The sequence below is a fragment of the Ambystoma mexicanum genome, chromosome 2p (assembly GCF_040938575.1).
Source record: "Ambystoma mexicanum isolate Mex_15411 chromosome 2p, UKY_AmexF1_1, whole genome shotgun sequence".
Lineage (NCBI taxonomy): Eukaryota > Metazoa > Chordata > Amphibia > Caudata > Ambystomatidae > Ambystoma > Ambystoma mexicanum.
Window position 1 is genome coordinate 945,601,653 of NC_090923.1, and position 16,757 is coordinate 945,618,409.

The 16,757-nt window shown below is 47.8% G+C and overlaps 1 protein-coding gene across 2 annotated transcripts in view; it reads left to right on the forward strand.

Annotated features, from left to right (window-relative positions):
* Window positions 1-16,757, forward strand: part of LOC138566947 (zinc finger protein 91-like) — a 1,189,804-nt gene that overhangs the window by 244,883 nt on the left and 928,164 nt on the right. Inside the window, exon 1 of one of the 2 annotated variants that reach the window (XM_069644718.1) lies at window positions 1,300-1,322. The exons of the other annotated variant lie outside the window; for it this stretch is intronic. The gene's annotated coding sequence lies outside the window, so the exon portion shown is untranslated. Of the gene's footprint in view, window positions 1-1,299; window positions 1,323-16,757 lie in introns of those variants that run through there. 2 annotated transcript variants of the gene reach the window in all.

Below are 16,757 nucleotides of genomic sequence, written 5' to 3' on the forward strand. Positions count from 1 at the left end.
TCTGGTCCAGAGGAAGGAGCATTTTCCTAAGGTACTGGATAATGTCAATAATGTCATTGAGCGACTGTTTGGGGGGCGTGGTGGGGGTGGCCAAGGCCGCAGGCGAGGTCAGCGCTATGCAGGCCCTGCGTTCCAAGCCAACAGTTGGGCTGGAACACAGTGGAAGCAACCGGCACCATCAGAAAAAAGGCCCTTTCCACGTCGGGTCAGTCGGCCGAGTGTGGAAGTGTTGACGACGTGCCTTGTAGAATCTTGTAAGAAGAACGTAAATGGGAGTTTCATTATGTGGAACGTTAACTGACTCGTATTACGTGGTCAAAGAAAGAATTTAGAGGAACGGCCGTCCAAGCGTGAATGAAACGTCCTGCTCGTTGACGTACATGGAATTGAAGAGCTCTATTTCCTGCATCAGGTTTTTACCGGCTATCAAGGAAATGAAGAAGATTGCGGAGTTGAAAGTGAGCGTTTTGGGAAAGAACAGAGCAGAATGAATTACAGAGCATTTAGGAAAAGGAGGTACTGTAAACATTTTAGCATTTCCTTACGGCACTGAAGAGAAGCGATAAATTCATGAAGCTACATGCCAGCCAATAAGTGTATGAACAGCAGGAGTTTTTCTTGCGCTGCGCTGTATGTTTTGGGTTTAGTAATTAAGAAACACATTTTTCTCACTTAGAAAGTTTTGATACGGCGGCGCCTGGATGCATGGAATTTCAGAGTTCGTTGCTATAGATTAATAGAACTGGAATTAAGCAGTTGGTTTTTGCACATTGTAGATTGTTAAAATTTGTGCTCCATTATATTTCAAATACGAATGCTGTTGTGTATGTAGGCTGCTGTGTGTGTAGTAGAATAATGGGTGTGTGCAGTGTGATTAAGGGATCACGGAGAAACATGTGCAAAATGAGTTACTTGGAGTTCAAGAGCTTTATTTTGTATTTTAATTTTCTTGAAATAAGATTTCTTGAATTATAAAGTGTTATTGCTCATGAAGCACAATTACGGGGACAAAAATTGTTTTCACAAACACGAGATGTCCAGGAATATTTTGTTGACTATGCAATTTTATACAGGGATGTGAATACTAGGGAGGGATTTGATATTGAGTTTAAATGCAAATCAATTGAAGATATTTATTGTGTTTTGCACTTGTGCCTCAGCATGGTGACTGATCACCACCATGGCTGATGGCGCAACACGTTCCTAAATCAGGAGATGGAGATCTTAAATGCATTTTTAATTTGCTTTTGAGGACTGCCATGAGGAAGGATATGGCAGGAGAAACCAGTGTGGAAGCACCTTTAGGGGCTGATTGATTCTGAGTGAGTAGTTTGACAATGATTGTAATCCGTTTTTGGCATGCTTTATGCACTCTTTTGGAGTGGTGTGTGTTTTTTTTTAAAATATAAATTAAAAAAAAAAAATGTATATAATCATTTATGTATCTATTTTTTGGTGAGCACTGTGTGCTAATCTGGTGTCTGTCTAGTGTTTTGGCTTGTGAGGCTGTTGTTTCTGTTCTGGGCTGCATCCAAAGGGTGCAGTCTGTGGGGTGTAGTCCTTTGTTTGTGTCTGGCCTTTTCCCAGACCCACCCTCCCCCTCCAACCTGCCCACCTCCCCTGATTGGTGCATCCACCTGGTCATAACTGACTTTCCCAGGGCAGCCCTCTGCCCGGAAGCTCCCTCGGCTAAGCGCCCCGAGGCAAAGGGCGGCTCCTACAGTAGCGGCTCCAAGGCGTGTCTACAGGTGTCCACAAGGGAAGCAAAGGAAGCCAGCAGCCAACAGACAGCAACAAAACTGTAAGTGTGGCATGGGTGGGGTGTAGAGCAATTACTCTACTCCAGAAAGCCCTTGCCACTCTTCCTTACCTCTCAATAACGTAAACTGCCATAGACTCACACCATGCACACCTAGGGAGATTTGACCACCAAGCTAAATCCATTCAAAGCTGGACTGTAAATGTTGTCCTGCATAACACACTAACATACTTACCAATGTTAACTTGTGCCACTCCCAGAGACAATGATGAAGATTAGCCAGCCTCACACAAAGAAAGGTGCAACAATGTTACCAAGAGCCACACTTAGATGGAATCATGAATGATACCATGTCCCACACTTAGCTAGACTTGTGAATTGCAGCATGTGCCACACTTAGATGGAATTGTGAATGATTGTGTGTGCCTCATCTAGATAAAATGATGATTGGTAGCGTATAGCTCCCTTAGTTGGAATTGTGAATGATATCATGAACCACACTTGTTAACTAGTGCCACACCTATACAGAAATGTGAAGATTAGCCCGTATCATCTTTAGACAGGTGTAACCATGTTAGCATGCGCCACACTTAGATGAAATCCTTAACTTTAGCCTGCGTCACATCTAGATGGGATTATGAATATTAGCATGTACCACACTTAAATGGAATTCTTGACTTTAGCTTTTGTCGCATCTAGATAGAAATGTGAATGTTAGCATGCACCACACTTAGATGGAATTCTTAACTTTAGCCTGCATCACATCTAGATAGAAATGTGAATGTTAGCTTACGCCACACTTAGATGGAATTCTTCACTTTAGCCTGCGTTGCATCTATATAAAAATGTGAATGTTAGCATGTGCCACACTTGGATGAAACTGTGAATGATGGTAAGTGCAACTCTTGATTGGAATCGTGATCACTAGCCTGCCTCACATCTAGACAGAATATTGAAAATTAGCAACGATGGAATAGTGAATGATAGCAAACATCAGACATAGACATAACTGCAAGGACAGCAATGCCAACTAACCAATCCACTAACAATTTCATCCCTCTGCATACACTTCTCAAACTCTAACCAAACACAACCACAAGCCTAAAACGCAGCAATCCGCATTAACTTCACTACACTGCAGCAACAAAACAAACCCCACATAGACTTGCACAACAGCACACGATGACTACCGACTGTAAAACACCCCAACCCCGGCCGACGGACCCACCGGGCTGAGGCTGCCATCAGCACATCACTGCTCTCTTGCACTTTTCCAACTTATTCCCACAACTACAAATATCCTTTAACATTAACATATTTTATGTGCAGTGTTTGTGTATTGTCGGCAACACATTGGAAGTGCGTTTGTGAGAGTGTTGTGTGTAGTGTAATTGTGCGCGAGTATGTGACGCAAGGGTGTGCACAAGAGGCAGCATGTTCTACAGCAGTGCATTTGTGAGTGGTAGTTCTGTACATGTAGTAGGTGTGTACATGCTTGGAGTTACACGTGCTTGGAGTTGCACGTTTGTGGAAGTTGACGTGTGGGTGGTACACGTCTGTAATGGAGTATTTGCGCAAAATGGAAGTAGAATAATTAGGAGTTGCATATATGCAATGGGGTTAGGTTTACACATACTGGCCAGGTGTTTACCAATGCAGGAAAACCTTCAGGAGGAACCCCAAGTTTATTTTAGGAGGTTGCACACTCAAGGAGGAGCGCTCCAGTATTTCAACTTAACCTTGTGTTAAGCAGTAGTATTGACCTTAGAGCATGGGGCCCATTTCTTTGAGGCTGTGGTTAATCTTCTACGCAATTGTGCGTACGAAACATGGGAATAGAGTTACTGCATGACAATTTTTCTTCTATGGTAAGGTTGGAGTTGATTTTTAGGAAATATGTTGTTTTCCTACCTTTATTCTGTTGTGCCAGGCGGTGCATGTGGGAGGAGGTACTTTGTATTTTTGCACGCCAGTTTACATTTTGGTTTTGAATTGTAGTGGAGGGCACACAGTTAGTAGCCAGTGGTTAGTGGTGAAGTTGTGGTCTGTACTCTGGCATGGGTTGCTGGATTTATGTTCAGTTTAAATTATTAATATTTTAATTCAGAGTTTTCAGGTAACACCATTGATTTTTTTCATCTTGTGTGGTGTCTCTGAATTGGGTTTTGCAAATTGTGGAGTTTACACTGTGCTACTATTTTCTATCTTGCTAGTAGTCTGTTGTTTTTACATCTTAACATAGCCCTTTTTGTTATGTGTATTTTCGCGCCACATCTCTTTCTATCGTGGTTGCGTTTTGTATTTTCGTGATCTTTGTGTTGTATGTCATTTTCTATATTTTTTTCTCCTTTTTCATGTTTTCTTTAGGGGGAGTGGGGATGAGGCATGGTTGTTTGGAAATGTTGGTGTGTATAGAACTATTGTTATTGTTTGGCATTGTTATGGCCATTGTGTAGGTTTTCTAGATTTGTGGCTACACTATTTTGGCAGGTGAGTTAGCCTCTGTGGGGGCATTTGGTTTGTGCTCAGGTGTGGCAGACCTGAGGCCAGGAGTGGCAGTCTTGGTGGAAGGTGTTTTGTGTAGGAGGGCTGTTCTGTAGTTTTGATTTTGTTTGTCCAATTGTGGCAAGGTTGTGCTTGGTGGTGGCGGCACTGAGACCCTGGTGTGGCAGGTGAGGGTGGAAGGAGTAGTAGTAATTTTTTGGTTGTTAGTCCTAGCACGGTTGTGAGGTTGTTGTGTTATCTTGTGATTGTTTTTAAGGGGGTGGGGGCGGGTGGTATCCTATATAAAATGAGTGATGGCTGTGTGAGTGCAGGGGCCTTGTGGAATGCTGGTGGAGCTTGGGGTGTTGGGGCACCTGGGAGCTCCACAGAGGACGGTTGGGGACTTGGAGGTGGGCAGGGAACCAGGGTGGAGGCCTGTGACTATCTCTCCTATTTTACTACCTGTACTGTGAAACATAAGAAATAAACAAGCTTCCTTTTCCACTTACCTGGGACAGCCGGGTTCCTGCTCCTTGTGATTACTGGCCCAGGGTAGATGAAGGGGGCAGGGGGTGGTGAGTGTTTAAGCACACAGATCACTCTTAATTTAAGTTAGATAGGATGTATAAAAATACAGCAGCGTTTATTAGGCCATGAAAAACTTGTCTAAGTAAAAATCGCAAGTAAGCAAACTACAACACATACACTATTAACATAAGTACATTCACCTTGGGGGTACTCTTGCAAAAGAGCACCAACACTTTATTTTTTAAATAGTTCGTTCAGTTGATAGAAAACTGTTAATAGTAAAGCAAATGAAGAAAACAAAGGTAGTAAACCAGTTAGAAATCTGGCAAATAATTAAGAGCAGATAAATACAACGCACTGCCTTATAATAAAAAAGGCCCTATACTTACGCCCTTACCATGCAAATCTCTAAAGGAGATGGGGCATGCAGTCCCAAAGTTAACTCTTTTCAGGGAAGCTAGAAATCTTTTGAGACTTGCCAAAGCTAGCATGTAGGTGTAAGTATCTCAAGTAGTGAAGAGGAAAGCAAGCAGAGGTCTTAGGAGGTTCTCTCTCCTGATCCCACCACCTTGGGGGGTGGGAGGGCGCATCCTGCTGATATACTTGCTCGGAATTCCCCTGATCATGATTAGGAAGGAATAGGTAGGCATATAGATATGTTAACTCATCCCCTGTACTCTGATTCAATAAGAAACCAATTCTGAGGCTGCTGAGCCTGCTTCCTTAATTCCTCGGTAGAGTGGGGTCTAGGTTTCACTGGCACAGAACAAACGCACTCTCTCACTCACTCACATTCTCACACACTCTCTTTACCTGGGAAAGAGCTTGCTTTATGTGGAATTTCACACCTTGAGAGGACAGGAAGAAGGACAAAAAGATAAGATGGCCAAAGGACAAGGCAACAATTTGCTGCCCGGCCAATTTAGAGTGTATGGTACTCCAAAAGGCATTTTGCAATAAAATACAAGAGGGCACATGAGAAAAGTAACTCATTTTGACAGGCAGCATTGGGGAGGCTGTTGGTCACGTGACCAGGACCTGCCGCTCAAGTTCTCAGGGGTTTGAATAGTGCCTGGCAGGTTTCTGCTGGCTCAAGTCTGGAAAATGTGTCTTTTAGTCGCTCTGACATTCTGGGTATCAAAATAGCATGGTGGGACTTTCTTGAATGTGCTCAGAGGTCTCTAATAGTGTTGAATGTTTACGATACTCCTGCTGTGACATCTATGTAGATTTATTGCTGTCTATTACTGAGGCTATTGAACCCATTGTGAATATAACACAGGCTTTCTCATCATGGGGGATTTTAACTCTGGAGTGTTTAGATGCCCAATGGTACAATTTGGGTGCTACTCAACAGTATTCTATGTTGGCAAGAGATAGAGGGTTACTTTTTAGTTCTCTCTTTGATTCATGTGATTTGAAACGTCTCAATGGTAACATTAGGGGTGATATACCACCGAACTACACATGGTCGAATAGCACCCATAGTACTATCCTGGATTACATATTTTCATCTAGCAATTTGTTTTTCTGGTTTTCGATTCCCTAGAGGTAACTAACGGTTCCTGCAGTGAACATTCACGGTTGTTTTTCCTCCTAGGTGGTGCCGGTATACTTGTTTTTCGGTCACGTGTAATGGGCCCTATTGAAGTTGGACTCAGAGATCACGCTATTATATGGCGTCCAAAGTTTGGATTGCATTTCAATGCTAAGGTGTTTGTTGCAGGTCTTATTGGAGAGAGTTTTTCTTCCTTTGGCTCCCCACAATTTTGGTCCGCATATACATGACTTACCCCGAGGGCTATTTCCACAGAAAAGTTTAAGGGGGATCCTAGTGTTCTGTACCGCACCCACAAATTTGTTAAAGGGGTGAGTTTGAAGAAGAAGAAACTAAGAAGGGATACCCGAAAATGCAAGTAAACTTGGTAGTGCCGCTGGTATGACAATACAAAAGCTAAAACAAGCTTATAGTAACTGGTGGGCTATAGGCACTTAGTGTTCAAAAAGTTGCAGAAGCTATGCTTAGAGACTCAGTGCATTTTTGGAAACCAATAAGAGGGGATTGTGTACAAACATCTTTGCAACTGCAGCCGATAGCAAGCTCCTGTTGGGAGACTTATTTTAGAAACCTGTACACTTCCCAGCCCACAGTTGTGGTAAGCTCCAAAGGGGGTGGTGTGGCCCTTAATGATATCCATTCTTGGGAAATCCTGGACATTGATACAGAGGGTATCCTTGCGGCCATTAAAAGGGGGGAAATCCTCAAATGCCCCAGGTCCAGAAGGCCTTTCAAATCTAAATTTAAAATCAGCTCCTCACTTGTGGTCGGATGTCTTGTTCCTATTGTGCCAGAATATTTTAGTGACCCATCGCTTTCCCCAGACTTGGAAGGAGGCTGTGTTGGTAATGAAGTTCAAAAATGGAAAATAGGAGACCGCCACGGGGCGCGGACCAAGATGGCTACATAGTGACGGAGCCCGCCACAGGCTGTCCAGAGGGAGCAGAGTTTGGCTCCCCCGGTCCTTGCAGAGATACCCAGAGGTGTACGGTGGCGTCCGGGGCTGTAGAGCTGCTTGGGACAGATCTGTGGCGACTGACAACGTTTGCCTGTTGAGAGGACTGGAAACCTGGCACAGGCGAGGGGGGAATCCTGAGGAGTGCATCTGGAAACTGCAGCCCAGCAGTGTGGTGTGGGGCCCGCCGGACCAGAGACGGAGTAACGATTCCGTGCTGTGGAACATCGGACCAGAGAGGGAGCAGCGGCTCCGTGGTGTGGTTGACGGCCCGGGCGAAGCTCGAGTGGAGTGAAGGACCCTGGAACGGAGGGTCCCAGCAGGGCTCTCAGGGGTGAGCTGTACCAGAGAGTGCATGATGGCCGCTCTGAGAGCAGCTAAGGTTCGGGTGATGCTGGAGCGGAGAAAGGAATGCTGGATCCTAGAAGCCTGGCAGAATCGCGAGGGTTAACTGGTGGCCTGAGGAACGTGCAGGAGGACACGCAACCCGAGCAAGGCCGAAGAAGGTAGTTGGAGCACATGGAAAAGGGATCCCGGCTGCGAGGTGCGTGACGGCCGGCCTTGGGAAGGAGTGGATTGGCATGTAGGGGCATAGTAGTAGTAGAGGAGAACAGGCCGTACTCCCATCTAAGCTGCCATCTAAGCTGCGCTGGGCCACAGAGAGCGGTCCGAAGTGCAGAGGTGAGGTGAACTGGGCGGGGGGGCAGAGGACGGAGACCCCAGAGTAGCCCCTGGGAGGCCTGGGGTTCTCTTTGAGCCTGTGCAGACTGAAGTAGCAGGCAAAGGGCCAACCCACACCACACAGGAGATCCCCGGCGCCATTGGAGCCAGGCCCAGAGCGGATGGCACAGCACCTGTAGAGTGTAGCAGACACAGGTTCTGAGGGACAGACAGGTGGAGCAGGAGGAGGACAGAGTCTGGGGGCAAAGGAGATGCATGGAGGACTGGGAGATTGGACCCAGAGGAGCCTGAAGTTCTAGCCATCAAGGAGGCACAGGGACATAGCTGGTCCCAGGGAGAGAAGGGGCGAACAGTTGAATTAATGCAGTGCAGGAGGCGAAAGGACACAGCAGGACACGTGATGAACAGGGGTGGAGGAGTGACTCACTGGTGCCCTGCAAGGTTCTTGGGGGTGCTGTGTTGTGCGGGCGCTCTCCCGCGACCACGCTGTAGAAGCTGCAGGGATCCCCTGGACATAGAGGTAGCGCACTGACAGGGATTGTGTCTCTACAGCGCTTAATGAGGAGCTCACGTAGTGGCCAGAGCGGAACCACGTCTAACCAAAATAGGATGGCGGCAGGAGGAAGCGTGCTGGCTCTGGCCCTGACCAGGGAAGATTTAAAGCACATATTTCAGGAAATCAAGGCGATCCGGACAGATGTACAGGCATCAATCTGATCTCAAGGTCCGAGTAGATAAGCTGGAGGATAAAATGGAGGGGATGGAGAACAATCACCTACAGATAGACCTCCTGGACTTAAATACAAGGCACGACTGACGGAGCTGGAGGTACGGGAAGTAGAAACCTTGCTGGAATTGGACGATTTGGAAAACTGGGAGTGCTGGAATAACTTGCACATTCTGGGATTCGGAAAGCAGAAGGGAGGAGGAGTCGTCGGAGGAGTCGTCGGAGGAGTCGTCGGAGGAAAGCCAGCCAGTTGGTCGTTGGTGCCCTTCCCATTGATTCCCTGGTGTGGTCTCGGTTTCGATGGGATTCCGCCTGGAAATGAAGACTATATTAGGACTGGGTGACCAATGTAAGTTTTCCCCCACCTCCCTTGTGTTTCCAGTCCCTCCAGGTTCTCTTCTCACCTGGTTGTCGGAATCGGTGGGCTCTCCGTCCTGCTCTCTGGGCAGGGGCGCCTTGTCTTTTGTGGGCGTGGGTGGTCCAGTTACTTCACTGACGGCTGCCCTTGTAGTGTCTTTCAGGTAGGTCTTATTGCGATTGATGGCGTCGTAATTCTTGCATGCCTTTTCTCTGTTCTAAATGTCTTTTTTTTTATCTCCCTAGGAGTGCGGAGTGTCCGCTGGGAGAACTGGATATGCTGGCTCTCACCGGGAGATGATGGCGCGCTATAGCGCTATGATGCGGTAAGGAGGCGATTTGCGTAGCACATCGATGTCTTGTCCTCACTGATCTGTGCTTTTCTCTTTTCGTAGGTCGCGGTGAGTTCCCAGCGCAGATGGAGTTCCGGAGCTATGCCGGCCGAAAAGCAACCAAACAGGTAAGTCTTTAAGCGCTTTGTGGTTTTAATGTCTCCACTACCTCCTTTAATGATGTCTTTCTCCTTTTCTCAGGTCCTTCGATCCGGGCGGTGAACTCCACCAACAGAGCTGCCCAGGAGCTGCAAGCAGTGAAGGATGAATGCAGGTAAGATTCTGCTGCTAACGATGTTCTTGGTTTTTCTGCAGGTCCGGAATTCACCAGGCTCGTGAGAAAGCTGGACACAGTGAGCGTCACGTTGCTAAAAGCAAAGTAACGCGAAGCGTGTTGTCTTGTTCGGGTGTCGTTTAAATAGCCACTGTAAAGTAGTCCAGGTAAAGTAGTCCCTAGGCCACCACACCCAAAACACTAGACCACATATCTTGGTTCTAGTAATCAAGCTATGTGGATGCCTCCATGTTGGCTGAAAGCCTAAATAAAGTAGTTCCTCAAGCAGATGTCTTTCCTTACTGATGAGCCTGGCGCCAAGAGTGCCTGAGAAGTGGATTCCAGGCCTTATTAGTGATCCAAGCCCTGATTCCACCTGGCCAATGAGCTTGCCAGTGGGGATCAGGGCTGAGGGTTGTGACAGCACTCCCCCCTGTCCCCCCCAAGGCCCCTCCCAAAGTGTGTCTCCTGTCTGGTCCAGGTTTAGTTGGGAAGTTCTGATGAAACGTCTTGATCAGACGTGGTTCATGGATGTTCTCACTGGGTTCCCAGGATCTATCTTGAGGCCCAAACCCCTTCCAGTCGACGAGATAGTACAACTTGGCTCTAGAGTAGAGTCCAGGATGCCCTTGACTTCGAATTCTGGTTCTCCATCTATTAGTATAGGTTGAGGTGGTGTCTTGATTCGTGTACTGAGTTGCATTGGTTTTAAGAGGGATACATTGAATACCGGATGGATTTGTAGATTAGGTGGCAAGTCTAAATTGACGGCTGATGGGTTGATAATTGCCTTGATGGTATAGGGTCCCAAATATCGAGGATGGAAGGTCCGGGTCCCTTTGATGGGTACGTATTTGGCGGCTAACCAAACCTGGTCTCCTACTTGATAGTCTGGGGCCTTTTTCCGATGCTGGTCAGCGAAGTGGTTTTGTTTTTCTTTAGCATGAATAAGATGTTCCTTCGTCTTTCTGAACGCCTGAGTGATGGTTGTATGAAGAGTCTTTACTGCAGGCATTTCCAAGCTGGCAGGAAGGTCAAATTCTGATGTACGTGGATGCCTGCCATACAAGGTGTAAAAAGGTGTTTGGCCCGTGCTAGAATGTACAAAGTTGTTATATGCGTACTCGGCTATCCACAGTAAGTCCTTCCAATCTCTCAATTCATGGTGCAGCATGCACCGTAAATACTGCTCAAGGGTCTGGTTGGTCCCCTTGGTTTGGCCGTCTGTCTGGGGGTGGTGACTGGTGGATAGCCGGACGTCAATCTGTGCCATTGCGCAACATTTTGTCCAAAAATTGGATACAAATTGGCTGCCTCGATCTGAGACCAGAACTGATGGAAAGCCATGCAGCTTGACAATGTTTTCCAAAAATACTTCTGCTAGAGTGGATGCGTCCGGGAGGACCCTGAGAGGAATAAAATGTGCCATCTTTGAGAACAAATCCACGATTACAAGAATGGTGTTAAAGCCTTGACCCTGTGGCAGATCAGTGATAAAGTCGAGGGAAAGAGTGTGTCATGGAGCGGGAGGGCTGTCCAGTGGTTGTAGGAGACCCGATGGTTTCTGTGATTTATTTTGTGCACAGACGCCGCAGGACTGAACATACTGGACAATGTTGTTACGCCAGGTAGGCCACCAAAAGTTATTTTTTACCTTGGCTAAAGTTTTAGCGATTCCAGGGTGTCCTTTGATCAGAGAGTCATGATAACCTGAAATGATATGCTGTTGTAACTCCTTCTCGGGTACATATAGCCGGTCCCTAAAATAAGGTACCTGATCCTTGATGCAATATTGTTCTCCTTGAGTTTGCCATGCGAGGAAAGTATCCGGGTTCATTGACTGTCGAATTTTGTTTCATAATTCGGCTTGTGATAACGCTGTTGTGATACCCAAGAGTTTGTCTTCAGGTATGATGGGTACCGGGTCTGGAGTTGTATACACCATTTCATTGATGCCCATTCGAGATAAGGCGTCCGCTTTCCCATTCTCGACCCCTGGTCGAAAGGAGGTCACGTAGTCATATTCGGCGAAGAAGAGGGCCCACCGTAACTGGCATGAAGACTGGGCTTTGGCTGTTTTGAGATATTGAAGGTTGCGGTGGTCTGTGATCACTGTAATGGTGTGTCTAGCTCCCAGAAGATAGTGTCGCCACGCCTTGAAAGCGGACTTGATGGCTAGGAGTTCTTTGTCCGTGTTAGCGTAATTAATTTCCTGGGGTGAGAATTTTTTTGACCAGAAGGCCACAGGATGCAGCTGGCCAGTTTCTGGGTCCCTTTGTGAAAGGACCGCTCCCATTGCCATACTGGAAGCATCCGTTTCTACGACATAAGGGAGGTCTGGACGCGGGTGCCGCAGGATTGGAGCGGAGGTGAACCTTTGTTTCAGTTCCTGAAAGGCTCTTTCTGCTTCCTCAGTCCAAGCAAACTTTTTATTGCTTTTTCGTAGCAGTACTGTGATCGGGTGCACAACCTGAGAGAAGTCTGGGATAAACCGGCGGTAAAAGTTTGCAAAGCCTAGCTTGCTCTGTATCCCCTTCCGAGATGTTGGTGATGGCCATTTTAGAATAGTGTCAACCTTATGTACGTCCATTCTGATGCCTTTCGGCGAAAGGATGAAACCAGGGAATTATATTTCGGTGACGTGAAAAAAACATTTCGAGTGGATTGTGTTCTCCAAAGTATTTCTCATCTTAGAAGTATTCCATCCAGCTTTGCTGCTCTACGGAAATTTTTTCGGCAGAGGGTGCCGTGCGTCGATGTCGTCGAGTCGATGGTCCCTCGAAGGCCTCCGTCGAGGGCGAGGTCATCGGGTGTATAAGTAGCACGCGCGGCGCCGTTGGCCTCAGTTCTGTTTTTCCGCAGTTACGTTGCTTCGGACATTCGGCGCGCCTCGAGTTCTTTCAAGAAATATAACAAGAAGTATTTATTTCCTCGTCATCGACGCCGACCACGACCCCGAGATCGGGTTTTAAGAAATGCAAGTTGTGCGGCTCAAAAAATGTCGATCACGGACCTGCATTGCAAGTGTTTGTGGTGTCTCGGGAAGGCCACGACATGGAGGCCTGTTCGAAGTGTCAGGCGATGACGGGGAAGGCCTTGCGAGAAAGGAGAGGAAAGCTACAGGTAGGTCGGAAGGATCGAAAAGCCTCTAGCGTCGAGTCGAGACCCCATGGGGAAAAATCTCCTCGACGCGAAAGGCATCGATCTAGATCCCGAAGCGATTCTCATCGCTCGTCGTCTTCGTCGAAAAAGTTGAAGAAACAACACCATAGGTCTCCCTCCATCTCGTCGTCAGACGAGTCTCTGAAAATGAAATGCCCCACAAAACATTCGTCTACCGAAGAGTGGGAAGCAATCAGGGTGAAAATGATGGAGGTGTTTGAGAAGGCGAAGCCTCGGTCCGCGCCTTCTTCGGAAGCCGGCCGGGAGCGTCATCGCTCCGACACTCGCGCGCCCTCGAGCTCGGGTGATCGTAAAAGGAAGGATAGGGAACCTTCCAGGACGCCGAGCGATAAACGCTCGAGTCGAGTCGACCGCTCAAGGTCACCAACGCCGTCCGAGTTCTATCGCACCTCGAAGGGGAAACCGTCGAAGGCCACCTCGATGCCCTCGAAGCAGACCCCGTCGACGACCACTATGTCATCGACGCCGTCGACTCCGAAACCTTCGGCGCCAAAGGCTCCAACCAAGCCAGGGCAGCCAGAAAAAGAGAAGGAGAAAACTACAAAACATGAATCTTCTTCAAAACCTGGTACTACACCTCTTCCTCCGCCTCTCTCTAGGAAGGAGTTTTTCAAATCCTTGACCTCAATTTTTGAGGAACAGGAGAGATCCGAGGAGGAAGATGTACCTTTTGGACTGGAATATGGCACGCAAAATGTCCCAGAATGCTTGATATCAGAGGAAAGCAGAATGAGGGATTTGGTGGAGTCATTACATAATGCAAGTGGCATTGACACCTCTCCTGAGAATGACTTTGGTAGACCAGATCCGGGACAGCATGCCAGTCCATCTTACCGTCAGTTAATGACCAAGGTGGTAGATTACTTGGGATGGGCTAGACCACCAGCCTAATTCGTCCAGGACGATGTAACAGACATATTGGACCATGGTCCCACTGAAGACCCAGTACTACCTTTTCATGTAGCCTTACAAAACAGGGTGGCCAAGAATTGGGAAACTCCGAATTCTATTCCTCCGGTAAATAAATCCCTCGCATCAAAATACCGCCCAGCCAGTAGCGACCCCGGCTATCTGTCAAAACATCCAACTCCCGAGAGTTTGGTCATACAGGCAGCCACAGCTTCCAACAAACTTGCGTGCCCGTCTATCCCTCCAGACAGGGACGATAAGCGTGTGGATGGTTGGGCACGGAAGGTATTTACAGCTGGGAGCATGGCATTAAAATCTGCCAACTCCACATGTGCCTTGGCAAAATTTTCGTACACTCTGTGGGAGTGCATCGCAATGGCGACAGAGCACATACCAGAAGGGGAAGAAAGGGAAGGTTTCCTAGCCATCGTTAGAGATGCAAAGGAGGCCATGCAGGAATCCCTTCAATCTGGAATGGACACTGCGGATAGTGTAAGCAGGTCCATGGGAACTAGCACGGTAATGCGCAGGTTTGCGTGGTTACGGAAGTCGGGTTCTGCACCGGACGTACAGAACCGCCTCCTGAACATGCCTTTTGACGGGTCTCACCTTTTTGGCAACAAGGCTGACGAGAGCCTATAGAGGTTGCAGACCTCAAAAGCAGCGGCCAAATCTTTAGGAGCTGCTATTAGGCAACCTCAGCCTTTTCGTGCGCAAGGGCAATCATGGAGGGGACGATCCTATCGTTATTACACCTGATACGGGAAGACGAGAGGAATGGCCAGTCAAAGGGGCCAAAGAAAGGCCACTCGTGGTGGACGAGGAAAACATGCTAAACCAGCTGCAGCCTTTTTGCCATCAGCAGCTGCAACATCCGCCACAAAACCACTTTGAGGACTTGCACCACAAAACACCTGTAGGAGGCAGGCTGTCGCAGCATCTGCAAGAATGGCGAGCCATTACTTCAGATGTTTGGGCTCTAGAAATAATAGCCCAAGGCTATAGCCTTCCTTTTCTAAAGCAACCTCAAAGCAATCCACCAGGGAGACACCCGTTGAAACTTTCAAACCCGCTCCTACAGCAGGAAGTTCTAACCCTGCTGGAGAAAGGTGCTATAGAACCAGTACCTGCAGCGGAGAGGAACAAGGGTTGGTACTCCCCGTATTATTTTATCCCCAAAAAGGACGGAGGACTGAGACCCATCTTGGACTTAAGAAACTTGAACAAGTTCCTCAGGAAGGACAAGTTCAAGATGGTTACCCTTTCTCAGATCCTTCAGGCCCTTCAACTCCGGGACTGGTTGGTGTCATTGGACCTCCAGGATGCTTATTTTCATGTGCCGATTCATCTCAAACACAGAAAATAACTGAGGTTCGTAGTTGGCGACTCACACTATCGGTTTCGAGTCCTGCCATTCGGGTTGACCTCTGCCCCAAGGGTCTTCACCAAATTAATGGTAGTAGTGGCAGCGCACCTCAGGAGAGGAGGATTCATGTCTACCCCTACCTGGACGATTGGTTGATCAGAGCGCGCTCTGCCGAGCAAGCACTGGATCATCTGAAAGTCACCTGCCACTTCCACCACAAACTGGGCTTCTCCCTCAATTTAAAGAAGTCTCAAATAACACCTTCCCAAGAGCTTCGGTACATTGGAGCTGTATTAGACACATCCCTGGGAAAGAGCTCGACTCCCAAGACGAGGTCTCAAGACATTCTTCAGATGGTTTCCAAATTCCAAAATGCCCAAAATCTCCAGGCTTACGACTTTTTAAGGTTGCTCGGCCTCATGGCATCCTGCATCTTTCTGGTGCCAGAGGCACGCTTGAGGATGAGATCCCTTCAATGGGCTCTAAAGACTCAGTGGTCCCAGTTCTCGGGTCAAATGACGGATCTTCTTCAGATTCCGAACAAGGTCAGACAAGACCTTCTATGGTGGACCTGTGCAGAGAACATCCTAAAGGGAGAACCTTTTTGGCAACCATGGCCGGAGATCACAGTAGTGACGGACGCCTCACTCCTGGGGTGGGGAGCGCATGCCAACGATTTGACAATAAACAGTTGTTGGTCTCCATCCGAGTCCAAACTACATATCAACCTTTTGGAGCTGAGGGCAATCGGACTAGTGCTGAAGGCCTTCCTGCCATCTGTCAGGGGAAAGAATGTCCGGATAATGACGGACAACACAGTGGCCATGCACTACCTAAACAAAAGAGGTGGTGTGGGGTCACTACCCCTGTGCAGAGAGGCAATGCAGCTCTGGTATTGGGCGATTCAGGAAAGAATCTCTAACGGCAATTCATCTAGCCGGGGAAGAGAATATGACGGCAGATGCTCTGAGCAGGCAGAGCACGGTATCCCATGAATGGGAATTGGCTCAGGAAGTCATTCAAGAGATCTTCGCCTTTTGGGGAACCCCTCAGGTATTCCTATTCGCAACCAGTATCAACCGAAAATGCGAAAGGTTTTGCTCAAGGGAATTTCCTATGAGAGGAGCCCTGGGGGACGCGTTCGTGGTGGATTGGAATTTCCCACTATTGTACGCGTTCCCTCCGATTCCCGTCATTCCTCAGGTCATCAGGAGGCTGAGACGCTTCGGGAACCGCATGATCCTAATTGCTCCGGATTGGGCCAGGAGAACGTGGTATCGGGACCTTCTAGATATGTCCATCTGTCCTCCAGTACGTCTTCCTCAGAGAGAGAACCTTCTCTTTCAAATGGAAGGTCAGGTTCTCCACCCAGGGGTCAGAACACTCAACCTTCATGCTTGGTATCTGAAAGGCTGAGATACAGGGATTGGAACCTTCCAGATGATGATATGGAGGTGTTGCTTTCGGCAAGAAGGCCAGCAACAAAGTCTTTGTGCCGTTGGAAAAAGTTTTGCAACTGGTGCAGGGAAAAGAATGTCGATCCTTTTCTATGTTCTATTCCGGAAGTACTATCTTTCCTTCTGACCCTAGCACATAGAGGCCTGAATATCGGAACAATAAAAGGTTACCTTGCAGCGCTTTCCA